At 37.0% G+C, this 17,566-nt stretch overlaps 1 non-coding gene and 1 pseudogene across 1 annotated transcript; one reads left to right on the top strand and one right to left on the bottom strand.

The window, feature by feature from the left end:
- Positions 1–2,746: 2,746 nt before the first annotated feature.
- LOC109020793 lies at positions 2,747–7,485 on the bottom strand (annotated as a pseudogene).
- Positions 7,486–7,555: 70 nt separating this feature from the next.
- LOC118344113 lies at positions 7,556–7,662 on the top strand. The gene has a single exon (XR_004797878.1). It is a non-coding gene; the product is annotated as a small nucleolar RNA R71 (small nucleolar RNA).
- The last annotated feature ends 9,904 nt before the right edge of the window (positions 7,663–17,566 follow it).

The raw sequence follows: 17,566 nt of genomic DNA, 5'->3' as shown, positions 1-17,566 counted from the left end.
GGAAAAGAAGTGATAAAATGGAATGAAAAGTGTCTTGCACGACTATAGACTCCTGGAGGGGGAAGTTGTGGGCTGGAATGACCCTTGATTGGAGGTGGCTATGTGACATAAAGTGGAGAATAGTGAGGGGCAAAGACTGCCTGCAGCAGCTGTGAAAGATGGAGGTTGATGGAGTGGATTTCTCCTTCACATCAAGGCACTATTTGGTGCAGCCAATGGCAGTGGATGGTCTACCATGTGGGGGAGGAAAATTCTCCAAGAAGCTTTGCCAAGGTGGCCAATTTCGTGGGCCTTGTTGGGCCCCAACCAAGTGGGCTTCAATTTGGGGTTTGAGATGCCATCAAGCCCAAAACCAATTTTTCTTGGCCCAATCAAATTCCCAAGGTTTAAAAGGTTGAATAATGATGTCATAACAAGAATTTGATTAATTAATAGCATGTGGAAGTGATTTAATCAAGTGATTAAACACAATGCTAGAAATCAGATTAAAAAGGGTTTGGAGGCCAACTTTAGGGTTTGGGGAAACCGTTTAGGATTTCAGTTTCAACCAAGCTTTTGGGTTTCAATTGGATTTCAACCATTTAGGGTTTTTCTAGGGTTGAAACCCTCTTTGGTTTGGCACAATTCAGTTGAACAGATGAAACAAAGTTTTACTTAGGTGGCATGATCTCACACCTTGACTTCCTTTACAAATCCATCTAATGGTTCCTCTTTGTACCAAGTCTCTAATATTATTCACTATGTGTGGCTAAGATCTTGCCAAGTGTCCAAATAAAACTCGTCGAACCTAATTTAGACATTTCACACTGTAATTTTGAAAACACTACATTGGGTGCGTTATCTTGGTTACTATTAACTCAAAAAAATTCATAATAAACTTAGTACTGAAAAATTCTAAATATTCATATTAACCTATAGTGAAAATCGTTTAACGAAATTCAACCCCGAAGTGCCCCTAAAAATAATTTCACAATTTTCAACAGACGTTTCGTCCGTAATTATGAAAATAGGCTATTGCGCCATAAAATCCTAAATAATCTACTGAGTCTAATGGCGTAGACCATAACGCATTCTGATACTTCTAACTACCTCAAATAATTAAACTCATATTTCTAGCACCATAGTGAGTGATAACACTAACTATGTTGACAGACTAAAACTTGTGCGATTGGTCGATTCGTAAAAACTTATGGAGTTTTTACGAGATTCCTAAAGTCAATAGAAATTCCACCAATGAATTTCTAGCGGGCTGTTACACTTTGTTCATGCGTGAAGCCCCTCAAGCCACGTTCCAGCCCTTGCGTTTTGCATCCTACGTGGGTTGAGTTTCTTCTTTTATGTTGTTGTGCCAGTTGGGTATTTCCAAGAATACCCATGTGTTTTAATATTTTTTCCATAATGCCCTGCAACATAAATAAAATATGAGGAATAAATTTTGGAGTATTAATTTTAGTGTGAACTAGCTGCAATACAACTCCTTTGAAGTGCAAAATATCAAAATTTAATATTGAGTCAAGAACTAAAAATTACTACATAGTTAAGTGCTTCATTCATATTTTGGTTAAACAAATCATTCACTTTAGTAGCTTAATCATGTAGTTTTTGACACTTTATCACACCCCCCAACTAGCTTTTTGCTAGTCTATAGCAAATAATGCTATAAAAATATTGTAGGATCCAAGAATGAGCTACTAAACTCAAAAATCTCTACAAAAGATCAATCATAGTGAAATCTTGGGCATAAGAATGTAGTCAAGTCAGGTTTTTGCTCAATACCAAAAGCTTATAAAATTCTCAAGAGCTCAAACAAGGGAAATGTACTTAAGCTGAAGATCTTTGAGTGCACCAAGTGTGTGAACAGATTTCCATTTGTTAGTTTCAAGATTTCTCACAATAGTTTCAGCGTAGTAACTTTTTCAAGAAAAACCAAAAGGTCTTCACTTCAATTCAAAACCATTACATTAGCGACTTTCACGCTATCACACTTTGAAAGACCTTTTTTTTTTAACAAATCTCGGTGATAGGCAACCTTTTCTAATGTATTTGCACCATTTTTTTTTTTTTTTGTGCATGATCTCTAGCTTGCCCCTTTTCTCATGTACTTTTACAACCAGTTTTTTTTTTTTTTTTAATCACACTTTTCCTAAGCCATTAAGATATGGTTCATTGTAGTTCTTGAGTTGCTTAGAAAAAACCATTGGTTGTCATCAAACAAACCACAAAAAGTATCTGCTTGTGTCAATTAAGGTCATCAACCAATAAATAGCTTTGAAGTAAATTTTCCAAGTTTGAGTTGCTAAGACTTATCATAAGGTCAAGTGTCGAACTTAAACCTAAACTAGTGGGAATTAGTGTAGTCCAAAACTACAACTATCTGATCTTAAGTAGAGAAGTGTGAAAATAGTAGCTTGGTAGCAACAAAAAATTCAGACTCCACAATTATTAATCCTGAGAGACTAATGGTAGAAGACTCTCCTTACCCCCCAACTAAAAATGGGCAGTGTCCTCAATGCAAATCATGAATAAAACAAGGCATGAAAGAAAATAGGGTCGAAGGAAAATACCTGAGATGGTTGAAGGGATTGTGAACGTAAAAATGAAACCAGAAAAGAATAAACAATGCTGAACCTCAAAAGATATACTAAAGAAGAAAGAAAAAAAGAAAGAACAAAACATAGAACTCGAACAAATAAAAGCAAAAAAAAAAAAAAACAGAAAAAAAAAATTAAAGCAAAACAAAAATGAGCTAAGAACCATGAGAATAAGTGGGATCTTCCAAAGGAATGGAAGTATCCTCATGTGAAAGTTTTGCCAAAAAATATTTAAGTCGTTGGCCATTAACTTTGAAAGTGTTTCCATTTTGAGGATTAGTAATCTCAATAGTTCCATATGGAAACACAGCTTTAACTACATAAAGACCACTCCACCCTGATCTTAATTTGCATGGAAATAGATGGAGGCGGGAATTGTAAAGTAAGACTTGCTCATTGGGCTCAAAATTATTTCTTTGGATGTGCTTGTCATGTAATACCTTCATGCGTTCCTTTGACAATTTAGAATTGTCATATACATCTCGCCTAAGCTCATCCAATTCTGAAATCTGAAATTTTCTCACAGAACCAGCATGGTCAATAGAAAAATTAAATTGTTTAACAGCCCAATATGCCTTATGTTCAAGCTCAACGAGAAGATGACATGCCTTTCCATATACCAAGTGATAAGGGGACATGTTAAGAGAGGTTTTAAAGGCTGTCCTATAAGCCCAAAGTGCATCAGTAAGCCTTAAAGACCGATATTTTCTGTTAGGGTTGACTGTTTTTTCTAAGATGTGCTTAAGTTCCCTATTAGCTAATTCAGCTTGCCCATTCGTTTGTGGGTGATATGGAGTGGAAATCTTATGGTGTATATCATATTTTTTCATGAGGGCAGCAAATGGTTTGTTGCAAAAATGGGTTCCATTATCACTAATGATAGCTCTAGGCATGCCAAATCTAGCAAAAATTTTTTCTTTCAAGAACTTAAGCACAATCTTATGGTCATTTGTTTTACATGGAATGGCTTCAACCCACTTAGAAACATAATCAACAGCCACGAGGATATACAAATAACCAAAAGAATATGGAAATGGCCCCATAAAATCAATCCCCCAACAATCAAAAATCTCAATGACCAAAATGGGTTGTAAAGGCATCATGTTTCTCTTAGTGATTGTGTCTAGTTTTTGACATGGCTCACAAGTTTTGTAAAAATTATACGCATCCTTAAACATATACAGCCAATAAAACCCACTTTGTAAAATTTTTGCAACGATTTTATTTGCAGAAAAATGCCCCCCACAAGCCTCATTATGACAAAAAGAAAGAACAGCTTACATCTCATGATCAGGCACACATTTCCTTATGATTTAGTCAGAACAATATTTAAACAAGTAAGGATCATCATAGAAGAATGACTTTACCTCATGCTTGAATTTTCGTATATCTTGAGCACTCCAATGGGGTGGAGTTTGTCCTGTCACCAAAAAATTAACTATGTCAGCAAACCAAGGCAAATTTTCAACTGACATTAATTGTTTATCAAGAAAAGAGTCAAGGATAGGGATAGTGTGCTCATTTTCAGCAAATGTAAGCCGAGACAAGTGGTCGGCAACTATGTTTTCAGCACCCTTCTTGTCTTTGATGATAAGGTCAATTCTTGGAGAAGAAGAATTCATCGGATTAAACGTGGTTTAGCATCTTTCTTCGACAATAAGTACTTTAACGTTGCATGGTCAGTGAAAACAACCACAGGAGAACCAAGAATATAAGTTCGAAACTTGTCTAATGCAAAAACCACAGCAAACAATTCATTTTCTGTGGTAGAATAATTTCTTTGGGCTCCATTTAGAGTTCTACTTGCATAAGAAATGACATGTGGGAACTTATTTCTACGCTGTCCAAGAACAGCTCCTATGGCAACATCACTAGCATCACACATTATCTCAAAATGAATAGACCAAACAGGGGGCTGCATGATAGGGGCTGTAGTGAGCAAAATTTTTAGCTTATCAAAAGCATCTTGACAAGAAGAGGTCCATTCAAAAGCAACATCATGTATAAGTAACTCACACAAGGGCTTAGAGATAGAACTAAAATTTTGAATGAATCGCCTATAAAACCCAGCATGCCTAAGAAATGATCTGATTTCATTTACTGTTTTGGGTATAGGAAGCTTGGAGATAAGCTCGATCTTAACTTTATCAACCTCAATACCTCGTGATGAGACTATGTGACCAAGAACTATGCCTTGTTGAACCATGAAATGACACTTTTCCCAATTGAGATGCAAATGCTTCACTTCACACCTAGCTAAAACAGCTTGTAAGTTAGTCAAACATTCATCAAAAGAACTGCCAAACACTGAAAAATCATCCATGATTACTTCCAAACAGTTTTCAATCATGTCGCTGAAAATACTAAGTATACATCTTTGGAAAGTAACTGGTGCATTACATAGTCCAAAAGGCATTCTTCTAAATGCAAAAGTGCCAAACGGGCAAGTAAAAGTTGTTTTCTCTTGATCTTCAGGTGCTATTTCTATTTGGTAAAAACCAGAATATCCATTAAGAAAGCAATAGAAATCATGGCCCGCAACTTTTTCTAACACTTGATCAAGAAATGGCAAAGGGAAATGATCTTTCCTAGTGGCGGCATTCAACTTCCTATAATCTATACACATTCGCCAACCAATAGAAATCCTAGTAGGAATCAGTTCATCTTTCTCATTTTTTACAATGGTAAGCCCAGATGTTTTTGGAATTACATGAATGGGACTTACCCACTTGCTGTCCGCAATAGGGTAGATGATTCCCACGTCAAGTAGTTTCAAAACCTCTGTTTTTACCACCTCTTTCATGGTAGGATTTAATCTCCTTTGCATCTCTCTAGAGACTTTAGCATTTTCTTCTAAATAAATCCTATGAATGCACACAAAAGGATTTATACCTTTTATATCTGCGATTGTCCACCCAATGGCACCTTTGTGCTGCTTTAAGACTTCCATCAATTTCCCTTCTTGATCATGAGAGAGTTGGGCTGAAATCACCACTGTGAAGGTGCTGTCCGGCCCCAGAAATGCATATTTCAGGTCATTCGGCAACGGCTTCAGCTCTAGTGTTGGGACTTCATTTGCTGAAGGCTTCAAACTTTCTGTCAACGGTGGGAGTTATTCAATCTTTGGCCTCCATTTAGTCTCCAATTTATTTTCTGCATTAAAAATAGGAGAAACATCAATGGGGGTGTCATCAGTGAGGAGTTCACAAATATTTTCTAACTCAAACAGCATGTTAGTGGGCTGGTATGCCAAATAAGTCTCTTCCTCAAGGATGCTTTCCAACAAATTCACTTCTTGTACATCTTCCAAGTCTTGAGGTTGCCTACAAATATTGAAAATGTTTAGTTCAAGGGTCATGTTCCCAAAACTCAGCTTTAAAACACCACTCTTACAATTTATTAATGCATTTGAAGTAGCAAGAAAAGGTCTCTCAAGAATCACAGGTGCTTGAAAAGAAGATTTTGGTATCAAGTGAACATCCAACACAACAAAATCTACGGGATAAAAGAATTTATCCACTTGAACCAAGACATCCTCAACAACTCCTCTTGGCATTTTAATAGACCTGTCCGCTAGTTGTAAAATGATAGGAGTTGGTTTTAATTCCCCCAAACCAAGTTGCTTATAAACATTATAAGGCAGTAAATTCACACTTGAACCTAGATCTAACAATGCTTGACCAATTTTTGAACTTCCTATAACACAAGCAATTGTTGGTGAACCGGGGTCTTTATATTTTGGTGGGGTAGTGCTTTGAATTATGGCACTGACCTGCTCAGTAAGAAAAGCTTTCTTTTGCACATTTAATTTCTTTTTAACCATACACAAATCTTTTAGAAACTTAGCATATGTAGGAATTTGTTGAATAGCATCCAACAAAGGGATATTAATCCTAACTTGCTTGAATATTTCTAAAATTTTAGATTGGTGTTTGTCTTTGTGCAGAGGAACCAATCTTTGAGGAAAATGAGCAGGTACAGGACATGAAATCTTTTCAGTTTCAGTTTCATTTTGTTCAAACTTACCATTTTCAGCCTTATTTTGTACAGGTTTAGAGACCTTACCAGCCTTGTCTGAACCTTAAGCTGGAATGTTCACCACCCTACCATTTCTCAAAGTAGTGATTGCCCTCACTTGCCTCACATTAGAACTTTCAACCGCTCATTGTGGTGGCTGACTTTGTGGATTGGGTTGAGGTTGTGCAGGAAGTTTTCCTTTCTCTTGAGAGCTCCATGCCGTAGTCATTTTTGTAAGTGTGCTCCGAATGTCGTTTATCGCTTGAGAGTTTTGATTGTTGATTGTTGCTTGACCTTGCATAAACTGCTGCAAGGTGTTTGAAAATTGTTATACCGTCTCTTCAAATCCCTTCTTTTGCACTGGAGGTGCTTGAATTGCGAGTTGAGAGGGTCCCGGAGCCAAAGCTGCTGGAGCTACTTGCTGGTCATTCCTCCACCCAAAATTTGGGTGGTTTCTCCATCCTGGATTGTAAGAATTAGAGTAAGGACCAGAATATGGTTTTTGTATCATATTTACAGCATTAGATTGGTCCAACAATACCTCTTTGAATGCGGGGATCGTGGGACACTCATTAGTTGAATGCCCATGATCCTCACATATGCTACACTTCTATGAATTTTTATAGACAGCATGCACTTCATTTACCTTTTTCAATTCCATAGCTTCCATTTTTCTAGACAACAAGGTTAATTTAGCACGCAAATCATCATCTTCTTTTAAAGTATATTTTCCATGACCAGACTCAACTTGCCTACACATATCATGCACATCAGTATGCACATCAGTTGTGTCCCAAGATTGAGCATTTTCAGCGAGGTAATCAAAATATTCAAATGTTTCCTCAGGCTCTTTGTCAAAAAATTCTCCATTACACATGGTTTGTACAAATTGGCGCATTTTAGGTGTCAAACTTTCATAAAAAAAACTTATCAAACGCCAATTTTCATAACCATGATGAGGATAAGCAATTAAAAGATCCTTGAACCTTTCCCAACTTTGATAAAAAGTTTCAGAATCTTTTTGGGTAAAGTTCATGATTTGTCTTTTAAGTGCATTTGTCCTATATATTGGAAAAAATTCCTTCAAAAATCCAGTTTGCATTTCCTGCCATGTGCCTATGGATCTAGGTCTTAATGCATTTAGCCACGTTTTAGCCTTATCTTTCAAGGAAAATGGAAACAACTTTAGTCTAATAACCTCCTCAGTGCATGTTCGGTCTATGAATGTAGAACAAACCTCTTCAAATTCTTTGATATGAAGGTACGGATTCTCAGAATCCATGCCATGAAAATGTGGAATTAATGGAATCATTCCAGGTTTGAAATTAAAGACATTTGCATTCAAAGGTAGGATATGCATGAGGGTGCGCTAGTTCTGACAGGTTGTAAATAATCTCTAAGTGTCCTATTCTGATTCACTACTTTCCGATCATGATTCTCATTTTCAGTCATGGTACTATTGGTGTCAGAAGATGACTCAAGAGAAAGTGATGCTGAGGTAAAAGATGCTTGTGATTCTGTCTTAACCAACCGACAAGTTTGGTCCCTAGTCCAACTAGTCATACAAACAAGAATAGAAAATAAAAGAATATGCAAGACAAACAAAACAAAAAAAAATAAAGTAAAATAAAATTAAGAAAAATGTCACCCAAGCTGTGAAGAGGTTCACAACGCTACAAACGTCTTCTCAACAATATGAGAATGCTTTGCTAAACACTAGTTGTCCCCAGCAACGGCGCCAAAAACTTGATCAGCTTTTAATTTTGACTTCCAAGCGTAGAAGCTGTCAAACTAATACAAGGGTAAATCTCAAGATCGAATTCACAGGGACAATAAAAATTTAGCAAACATTTCATATTCACAAGACAACATATTACCGTTTGTGGTGACAAGAAATTTTACAATGATAAGAAAACAGTAAACTAAATGAGCTAGCAATGAACAAAAAATATGAAATGAGAAATAAATTTCAAAACTTAACCGCTAACAATATTGACACCTAAATAGGGCTATTTACTAAGGGAGTATGGAGTGAATTATGGGTGAAATTGTTGGGAAGTTCAAGCACAAGTAAAGCTGAAAATAAAAGTGAATCTATTTTTCTAAAATTGCTAAGAATCGAGAGATTTAAAGAAAATGTGCGGAATTTGACTTAAACTTGTAAGAAGCAATTAAACAAACACTTGGGATGCAATTTTCGCCCACTAATTTGGTGATGCATTTACTTCTCTTTTCATCTTCTCTCAACCATTCTCTCATTCCTAGAAATCATGGTCGGATAATATAGCAATGAACCACAATTTTTATTCTAATAAAACTACTTGACAAAATATATGACAACCATAGAAAAGTGAAAGAAAACCATCAAAGTCATGTTACTGGTTCAAGTATCAATTGTGCCTTTACGTCTACAACTGATCTAAACCAAGAACAAAGAACTCTAATGATGAGATCTAAGATGGGTCTAGTCTTAAAGATCATTTGCAACTTCCAGATGGGTCAAGAAGATCAAGGAGACAATGCAAGGATTGATGCAATCCACTTGGGACAAGTTTAGCAAGAGCCCAACATTCAAGATGGGGCTTAAAGGATGAAGATCGAGTTTTAATTCATTTGATCAGCTACGAAAGAGGGCAACGACAAGACTTAAAGGCTTTGGGCTCTTGAAGGGTTTCAACTTATTTAATTCATTTAAAGAACTTATTTTATTAGTTTAGAATAATTGAGTTTATTATGAGAAGCACTTAAGGGGGCCTATGCAAGAGCATGTTGGGAAAGTTATTATTTTATTGAACTAGGGTTAGGGTTACTGTAGCCGAGTTACTGTAGCGCGGCACTGTAGCCGAGGCACTGTTCATCCGAGGGCACTTTTGGAAGATGGGGGTTTATTTTGGCTAGGGTTTCATTAGGTTTTGCTTTAAATACTTTATGTAGCCTCATTCTAATCAGTTTATGAAGTTTATGAAATTTGATGAATTTATTCATTGTGAATTGAGTTTTACTCCTCTTGTTCTTAATTGAACTTTTGAACTTATCAAAGGTAAATCACAACCTTTGTGGCGTTCCTCCTTTATAATCTGGGTTCTTGAGACGGGTTCTTCAACGGGTCTAGATTTTAATATAATCTAGGTTCTTGAAACGAGTTCTCATCGGGTCTAGGTTCTCCATCCATTGACTTGATTTTGGCTTTCTTGGGAAGTTTTTCAAATTGACTGTAGGTTCAAGGAATTTCATTCCCGCGGGTTCATATCATTTGGTATTCAGAGTAAGATTTCCAATCAGGTCTGATTCTATCTTTTAATTTTAGCATTCTTAAATTTAATTCTAGGGCTTCATTATTCTAGGGTTGCCAAAAAAAAAATAGAAACAAAAAGTAGGCTATCGAAATTCTTAGGGTTTTGGGTTTGGCTGAAATTTGCATCACTTAGGGTTTCAAAATTCTAGAGTTTCCTGCATCTCTAAGTTTGTCAATTGCTTGGAGTGTCGTTCCATTGATTATCTTCTACTTCATTGTCCATGCTTGTGTGTTTGAATTCAATTGCTTGGTTTTCACAATTGAATATTGTTGTTTGTGTTTAAATTAAAGAAAAGAAAATTCGAAAAAAAAAAAAAAAAAGAGAGAAGAAGAAGAAGAAAAGAAAAGGTAGCATATTCAAAGGTTGCTACATAGTTTCAAAAATGAGAAAGAAAGAAATTTGTTGATTGAACATTATCATCATAGGAGCTGATTACATTTTTCTGGTATAAATTACTCTTTCCCTCGTATAAATTCCTTGAGTCTCGTGTCACTTTATTCATTCCTTGTTTCTTTGATCTATATTACTGGTTGCAATAATACAAGGTTGTGTTGTCTTGATTTAGTTCAACTAGTTCTTAAAGAACTTGAGGGGGAAAACTCTTGAGGTAAAAGGCAAGAGAGTGTGAGATTATTATCGAGTAAAAAGCCAATTCAGAGTTACACACGAGTGGAGTGTCATTATTTGAGTGTAAACACGTAAGGGAGTGTGTGAGGTTTTCCACTAACATTCTTTTTGTGTAGCACATTATGATGTCTCATAGGAGTGACTCATCACCAAAAGAGATGGTAGATAACACATCTTTTGTGTTGCAAGTCATGCAACAACAGTTTGAGAAGTTGAACTTGGTGTTGGGTGAAGTGAGGGATAGGATGGATCATCAAGATGTGGTAATTAGAAATCTTCATGGCAGGAGAGATAGGAGGCGTCCCGAGTTTAGTGTTGAAAATGTGTATGAGAATGAAGAGTATGGTGATTCTCTTGTTACCAGGCATGCACTCAATACAAAAATTAAGATGGATGATATAGAGCAGCAGAGTGAGAATATTTTTCATACGAGATGCCACATCAACAACAAGGTATGTAGTATGATCATTAATTCGAGGAGTTGTATTAATTTGGCTAGCACTACTTTAGTTGAGAAATTGAATTTACGTACCTTGAAACACCCTAGACCATACATGTTGCACTGGTTGAGTGATTGTGGGGAGGTTAGGGTAAATAAGCAAGTGCTAGTTTCTTTTTCAATTGGGAAATACCAGGATATGGTGCTTTGTGATGTAGTGCCTATGCATGCTAGTCATATTTTGTTGGGGAAGTCATGGCAGTATGATAGGAAGGTGATCCATGATGGGTTAAGGAATATGTACAGTTTTGAAAAAGATGGAAAAACAATCAAACTTGCTCCTTTAACTCCAACACAGGTCCATGGGGATCAATTGAAGCTGAAAAGTGAGGTTGTTCAAAACAGAAAGAGTGAAAATGAGAGTAATCAAAAAAGAAAAAGTGAAAAGGAGATTGAGCAAACAAGCAAGAGTGAAAGTGAGAATGAGCTGAAAACCAAGAGTGAAGGTGAGAGTGAAAGTGAAAGTGAGATTGAGCTGAAAAGCAAGAGTGAAGATGAGATTGAGAAGAAAAGAAATAGTGAGACTGAAATGGAGAAAGAGAGAAAAATGAGAGAGAAAAAAGAAGAGGGTGAGACTAAGACCTCAAGCAAAAGAGAGAATGAGTTGAAAAATAATTGTGAGGTCGAGAGTACAAAAAAAGATGAAGAAAAAGAGAGTGACAGAAAAAAAAAGAGTGAAAAGAAAAAAGAGTGTGAAAGGGAAAAAAAGAGTGAAAAAGAAAAAGATAGTGGAAAGAAAAGAGAGTGTGAAGAAAGTGAGAGAAAAACAAAGAGAAAAGTGAGTTTTTATGCTAAGGCAAACTTTTATGCTAACGAATTTAACGACTCTTTACCAAGTGTTGTTGTTTCTTTGTTGCAGGGATATGAGGTCGTGTTTCCTAGTGGTGTATTTAGTGGATTGCCACCTATTAGGGAGATAGAGCACTACATTGATTTTGTGCCAGGTGCGACAATTCCTAACCGACCTTTCTTGGAAGAACATGAGTCCTTGACACACTTAAAGGGACAAGGTAAGTTGTTAACTAGAATGAGTGCTAAGTGGGGGGATTGTATTGAGACTTTTCCTCGTGTATTAAAATACACACAAGGTATGGAAAATTTTGTGGTTGATGCTTTAGCAAGAAGGTATGTCCTTATCTTCATTTTAGATGCAAAATTGTTGAGACTTGAATATGATAAGGAATTGCATGCTAATGATGATGACTTTGCTAGTGTGTATGGAACATGTGAGAAAACATCATTTGGTAAGTTCTATAAACTAGATTGGTACTTGTTTAGAAAGAATAAATTTTGTGTCCCTACTAGTTTTATGCATAAGTTGCTTGTGTGTGATGGACATGGTGGTTTGTTGGGTAACCTTAGTGTAAGGAAGACTTTTGTTGTGTTGCATGACTGTTTGTGGGAACATCATTTGCCATTTAAAGACGTGTTGTACGAACGTTTGTGGAAGTATCATTTGGCATTCATTGATGTATTGCATGAACATTTGTGGGAGTATCATTTGCCATTCATTTAGTTTGCATATTAGAGTGGTCATTTTGGTTCGAGGAAGACTTTAGATGTGCTTCATGAACATTTTTGGGACTATCATTTGCCATTAATTGAGTTTTCATATTGGAGTGGTCATTTTGGTTCGAGGAAGACTTTAGATGTGCTTCATGAACATTTGTGGGAGTATTGTTTACCATTCATTGAGTTTACATATTATTAGAGTGTTCATGCAACTACTAAATTTTCACAATTTGAAATTGTTTATGGACTTAATCCATTCACTCCTTTAGATTTAACATCTTTACCTGTTAATGACAAGAGTAGCTTGGATGGTCTTTTCCAAATTCTTGAACAAATTAATGAAAATGCATATCTAATGGATCTTCCAGGTAACTATCTTGTTTCTACTATTTTCAATGTTACTAACCATTTTCTCTTTAATCCAGGTGGAGATTCGTGGTCGAATCCTTTTGAAGAGAGGGGGAATGATGGGATCTAAGATGGGCCTAGTCTTAAAGATCATTTGCAACTTCCAGATAGGTCAAGAAGATCAAGGAGACAATGCAAGGATTGATGCAATCCACTTGGGACAAGTTTAGTAAGAGCCCAACATTCAAGATGGGGCTTGAAGGATGAAGATCCAGTTTTAATTCATTTGATCAGCTACGAAAGAGGGCAACGACAAGACTTAAAGGCTTTGGGCTCTTGAAGGGTTTCAACTTATTTAATTCATTTAAAGAACTTATTTTATTAGTTTAGAATAATTGAGTTTATTATGAGAAGCACTTAAGGGGGCCTATGTAAGGGCATGTTGGGAAATTTATTATTTTATTGAACTAGGGTTAGGGTTACTGTAGCCGAGTTACTGTAGTGCGGCACTATAGCCGAGGCACTATTCATCCGGGGGCACTTTTGGAAGATGGGGATTTATTTTGGCTAGGGTTTCATTAGGTTTTGCTTTAAATACTCTATGTAGCCTCATTCTAATCAGTTTATGAAGTTTATGAAATTTGATGAATTTATTCATTGTGAGTTGAGTTTTACTCATCTTGTTCTTAATTGAACTTTTGAACTTATCAAAGGTAAATCACAACCTTTGTGGCGTTCCTCCTTTATAATCTGGGTTCTTGAGACGGGTTCTTCAACGGGTTTAGATTTTAATATAATCTAGGTTCTTGAAACGAGTTCTCATCGGGTCTAGGTTCTCTATCCATTGGCTTGATTTTGGCTTTCTTGGAAAGTTTTTCAAATTGACTGTGGGTTCAAGGGATTTCATTCCCGCGGGTTCATATCATTTAATCTTTTCTAGATGCACATTGAAATATAATCCATCAAATTAACAATCAAAAGCACTAAATATCAATGAAAATCCAACCCAAATCAGTTATGGGTTACTCATTGAATTCCAAGCTAAAAATCTAGCCTATCATCTCTAGATTAACAAAATGTCCAAAAAGATTAAATTCAAACATCTTTAACTACTGCACTGAACGAAAATTGCAAAATAAAAATATTGTAATCTCAAAATCTACTGAAGCCCCAAAACTCAGAAGAAAAACCAGACGAAAATAAAGAAGCAAAAAGAACCAGAGGAAGAAATAAATCCCAAAAAAAATACGAGAGTCCCGCGCACGAAAAAATCCTTTCATTTTATACTGTCTAGCTCTCTGCGTTTCAGGTCTCCATTTCATGCGTTTTGCATCTATCCCTTAGCATCCCAGTTGCGTTTCATCTCAGCCCCGTGCCGTATGCGTTTCACGTCTCAGCCCCTGCGTTTTGAGTCAGCCCAGCATAGGTTCTGCGTTTCAGCTCTGCAGTGCGCGCCTTCATGCCGTTTTGCGTCTCCAGCCCCTGCGTTTTGACTCCAGTCCTCCTCTGCAGTGTGTTTCATCCTCAGCCCAGCACTTGGCGTGCGTGGGTTTGGCCACGTGAGTGCATCTGCGTTTCCCTTCTGCAGTGCGCTCTTCTCCAGCTCCTACAGTTCGCGTCTCCAGCTCCTGCTCGCGGTGAGGCCACGATCTAGCCTCTGCAGCGTGTGCCTTGCTTCACTTTTCTTTGCCTTGTGGTACATTTCCGAGTGCGTGAGTCTTTGTTCGTGCATGAGGCTCCTCAAGCCACGTTCCAGCCCCTGCGTTTTGCATCCTGCGTGGGTTGAGTTTCTTCTTTTATGTTGTTGTGCCAGTTGGGTATTTCCAAGAATACCCATGTGTTTTAATATTTTTCCCATAATGCCCTGCAACATAAATAAAATATGAGTAAAATTTTGGAGTATTAATTTTGGTGTGAACTAACTGCAATACAACTCCTTTCAAGTGCAAAATATCAAAATTTAATATTGAGTCAAGAACTAAAAATTACTACATAATTAAGTGCTTCATTCATATTTTGGTTAAACAAATCATTCACTTTAGCAGCTTAATCATGTAGTTTTTGACAGTTTATCAAGAGGTCAGGTGGTCCTTGGCCTTTCCTGCCCGTTGATTTGCACTGCGAGTGTGTGACTCACCCATGGTGGCTAACTTGGAGAGGTCGGGTAGTCCTTGACCTTTCTCGTCTATTGATTTTCATTGTGCTTTACTCTGTGGTGGGAGATAGAGCTCTTCTTGTACCAAAATTAAAAACCAAACAGGTTAGATTAAATCACAGTGTCGTACTCTGTGATTGAAATTCCCGTGCTAGTGAGGATTGGTCCCGAGTGAGCTGGTCCCAAAGGGGCTAATTCTGAGTATTTTGCAAGCACGGTGGTAGTGCATTAACGTGCATGACACTGTGCACTATGCCAACCTGTGTACTGCACCGTGCCCCGTGGCCACGGTGCACTTTTAATTATTTGTCCAACTCAGAAGTGTAAGTGCCCGAGCAGTGAGCTTTTATGCGATAGTGGTTCGGGTGCAGGGGCGAGGAGTTTAGTTAGTCCATTGCCTGGGCGAGAAAGATTCTATCTTTCCTTGCCCGCTCTCCGCCCATTTTTCATAAATGTATAAGTTAAGAAAATTGAGAATACTCATCTAGGAGGTTGTTATCCGTTCGTCCGATGATTTATCCAGTTTGTTGAGAAATCATCATTATCCCACATCTGGCTTAGAAGGTGATCATATCCCATAGAAGGCGCCAATTGTTGATCCCGTAAAAATCTCACAACATACCAGAAATGGAGAAAGAGTCATTCCCGGCCCGATTGGGTGATTTAGGCCTTGATCAGTTCTGTTAGGAGCCCTCGACTGGGTGCCAGTGTAGCCGTACGGTATCGGTACGTACATCCATGGCGATAAATAGATAATATAAGTGCAAAGAAGATAAAGAGAGGAACACAAATATTTATGTGGTTCGGCATAATGCCTACGTTCACAGGTGTTTGGGGAGGATAAATCCACTCCAATATTCTCGTTTACAGTCTCTCGTAATCTCTCATTCCTCACTTTACAAGTGTAATTCTAAATGTAAATCCACTGGAGAGAAAACCTTTGTTGGAGTTCCCTGTTATGAGGTTGTGGAATGAAGAAGGAAAAGGAAAAAAGCCTCTCGTAAAGAACTCTCTCCCTTTTATGGAGTGCCCAAATCCCATTTTCTCCGTAGAATATGCTGCATATGCCCTTTTTTCCCCATGTTTCTCGGCAGTTGTCCCTCACCTACTTCGGCCCCTTACCTGGGCCCACATGCTTCTTTCTTTCCTGCTTTTTACCCCCTAACACCAATTTTTCCAGTTCCTTGAATCGAGTACCCTCAACCATAGATGATTGCTCTAGGTTCTAGAAACTTTGGCTTTGATTCCAGAAAATGTTATGGACCTAATATGGATCTAATTGATTGTGATAAATTGTAATAGAATGAAGAACACGATCTGATTTTTCGAGGAAATCAGCACCTCCAAAAGAGCTAAAGCCTTGTATTCACATTTGTTGCCTTCCTTACAGATTCCTCTAACATTATAACGGAAAGATGAAACAGAATAGAAACAAAGTAAATGACTAGTAAGCCCTTCATGGGCTGGACTTAAATAAACAGACTCTACTACGACTAAAAAAACTTATTTGAAGTCCCGTTTGGATAGTGAGATGAGATGGTTTTAGATGAGATTTAGATAAAATATTGTTAGAATATTATTCTTTAATATAATTATTGTTTGAGATTTGAAAATTTTGAATTATTTTTTATTTTTTATTTGAAAATTTGTGAAAGTTATAAAAATTAGATGAGATAAAACTGTTTATGTATCCAAACGAGGCCTAAAAGGAATATGCCCATAACAATTAAACCCAACATCAAGTGTCAGCCCACAGTCCATGGCTCCATCCCATAACTCTTCTTCCTGCGAAATCTATCTTCTTCCCTCACGACACAGAGCTTCGAGGTTCTCAACACACATCTTCACTCTCTCAGATAAGAAAACTTTTAAGAGTTACATACGAAGAAAGCTAGGTCAAATGATATTTGAATGAACTATGATAATTTCGCTTTCGGTACTGTCAGTATCGAAGGTCTATTTATATAAGCCTAAAATCCCATACAAAATATTATAACCAATTTGCAAAATTCTTTTTATTATTATTATTATTATTATTATTATTTTGGTGTTCAAAACTCCAAGGGTGCTTTTCCAACCACTAATTTTCACATGCAGGAGTCTGCAATTCTGCAGCTTTACTAGTCATGAATCTCGCAATTGAGTTTTATTTTGGTTTCAGCAATGTGGGTGGGTGTTTTGATGTTGTCTGTATCTTGTTAATTGATTATCCTTGTGAACTCTGCCCTGTATTCCTGCAATCATTTTGATGAGTAGTGTCCATTTGTGCTCAGTTTTAAGAGTTTTTCTTGTTGACCAGCCTTTGAATTTGAGAAGTCTTTTAGATTTAAGGGGCAATAATCATGATTGTTAAAAAAAAAAAAGTGCTGGGCATGAAATGAGGATCTTGTAAAAGGTGCGGTTGGTTTACACCATCAATGAAAGATCAAACTTACTCCAATTAATACTTGCAAAAATGTTGAAGACAAAGTGGGAGACTAAGGCCTAGTTTGGTTTCACAAACTTTTCAAACCATTCCAAC

The sequence above is a fragment of the Juglans regia genome, chromosome 12, assembly GCF_001411555.2.
Source record: "Juglans regia cultivar Chandler chromosome 12, Walnut 2.0, whole genome shotgun sequence".
In the NCBI taxonomy this organism is placed as follows: Eukaryota; Viridiplantae; Streptophyta; class Magnoliopsida; order Fagales; family Juglandaceae; genus Juglans; species Juglans regia.
Note: the sequence above shows the minus strand (reverse complement) of the source record. Positions and strands in the feature narration are given on the sequence as shown.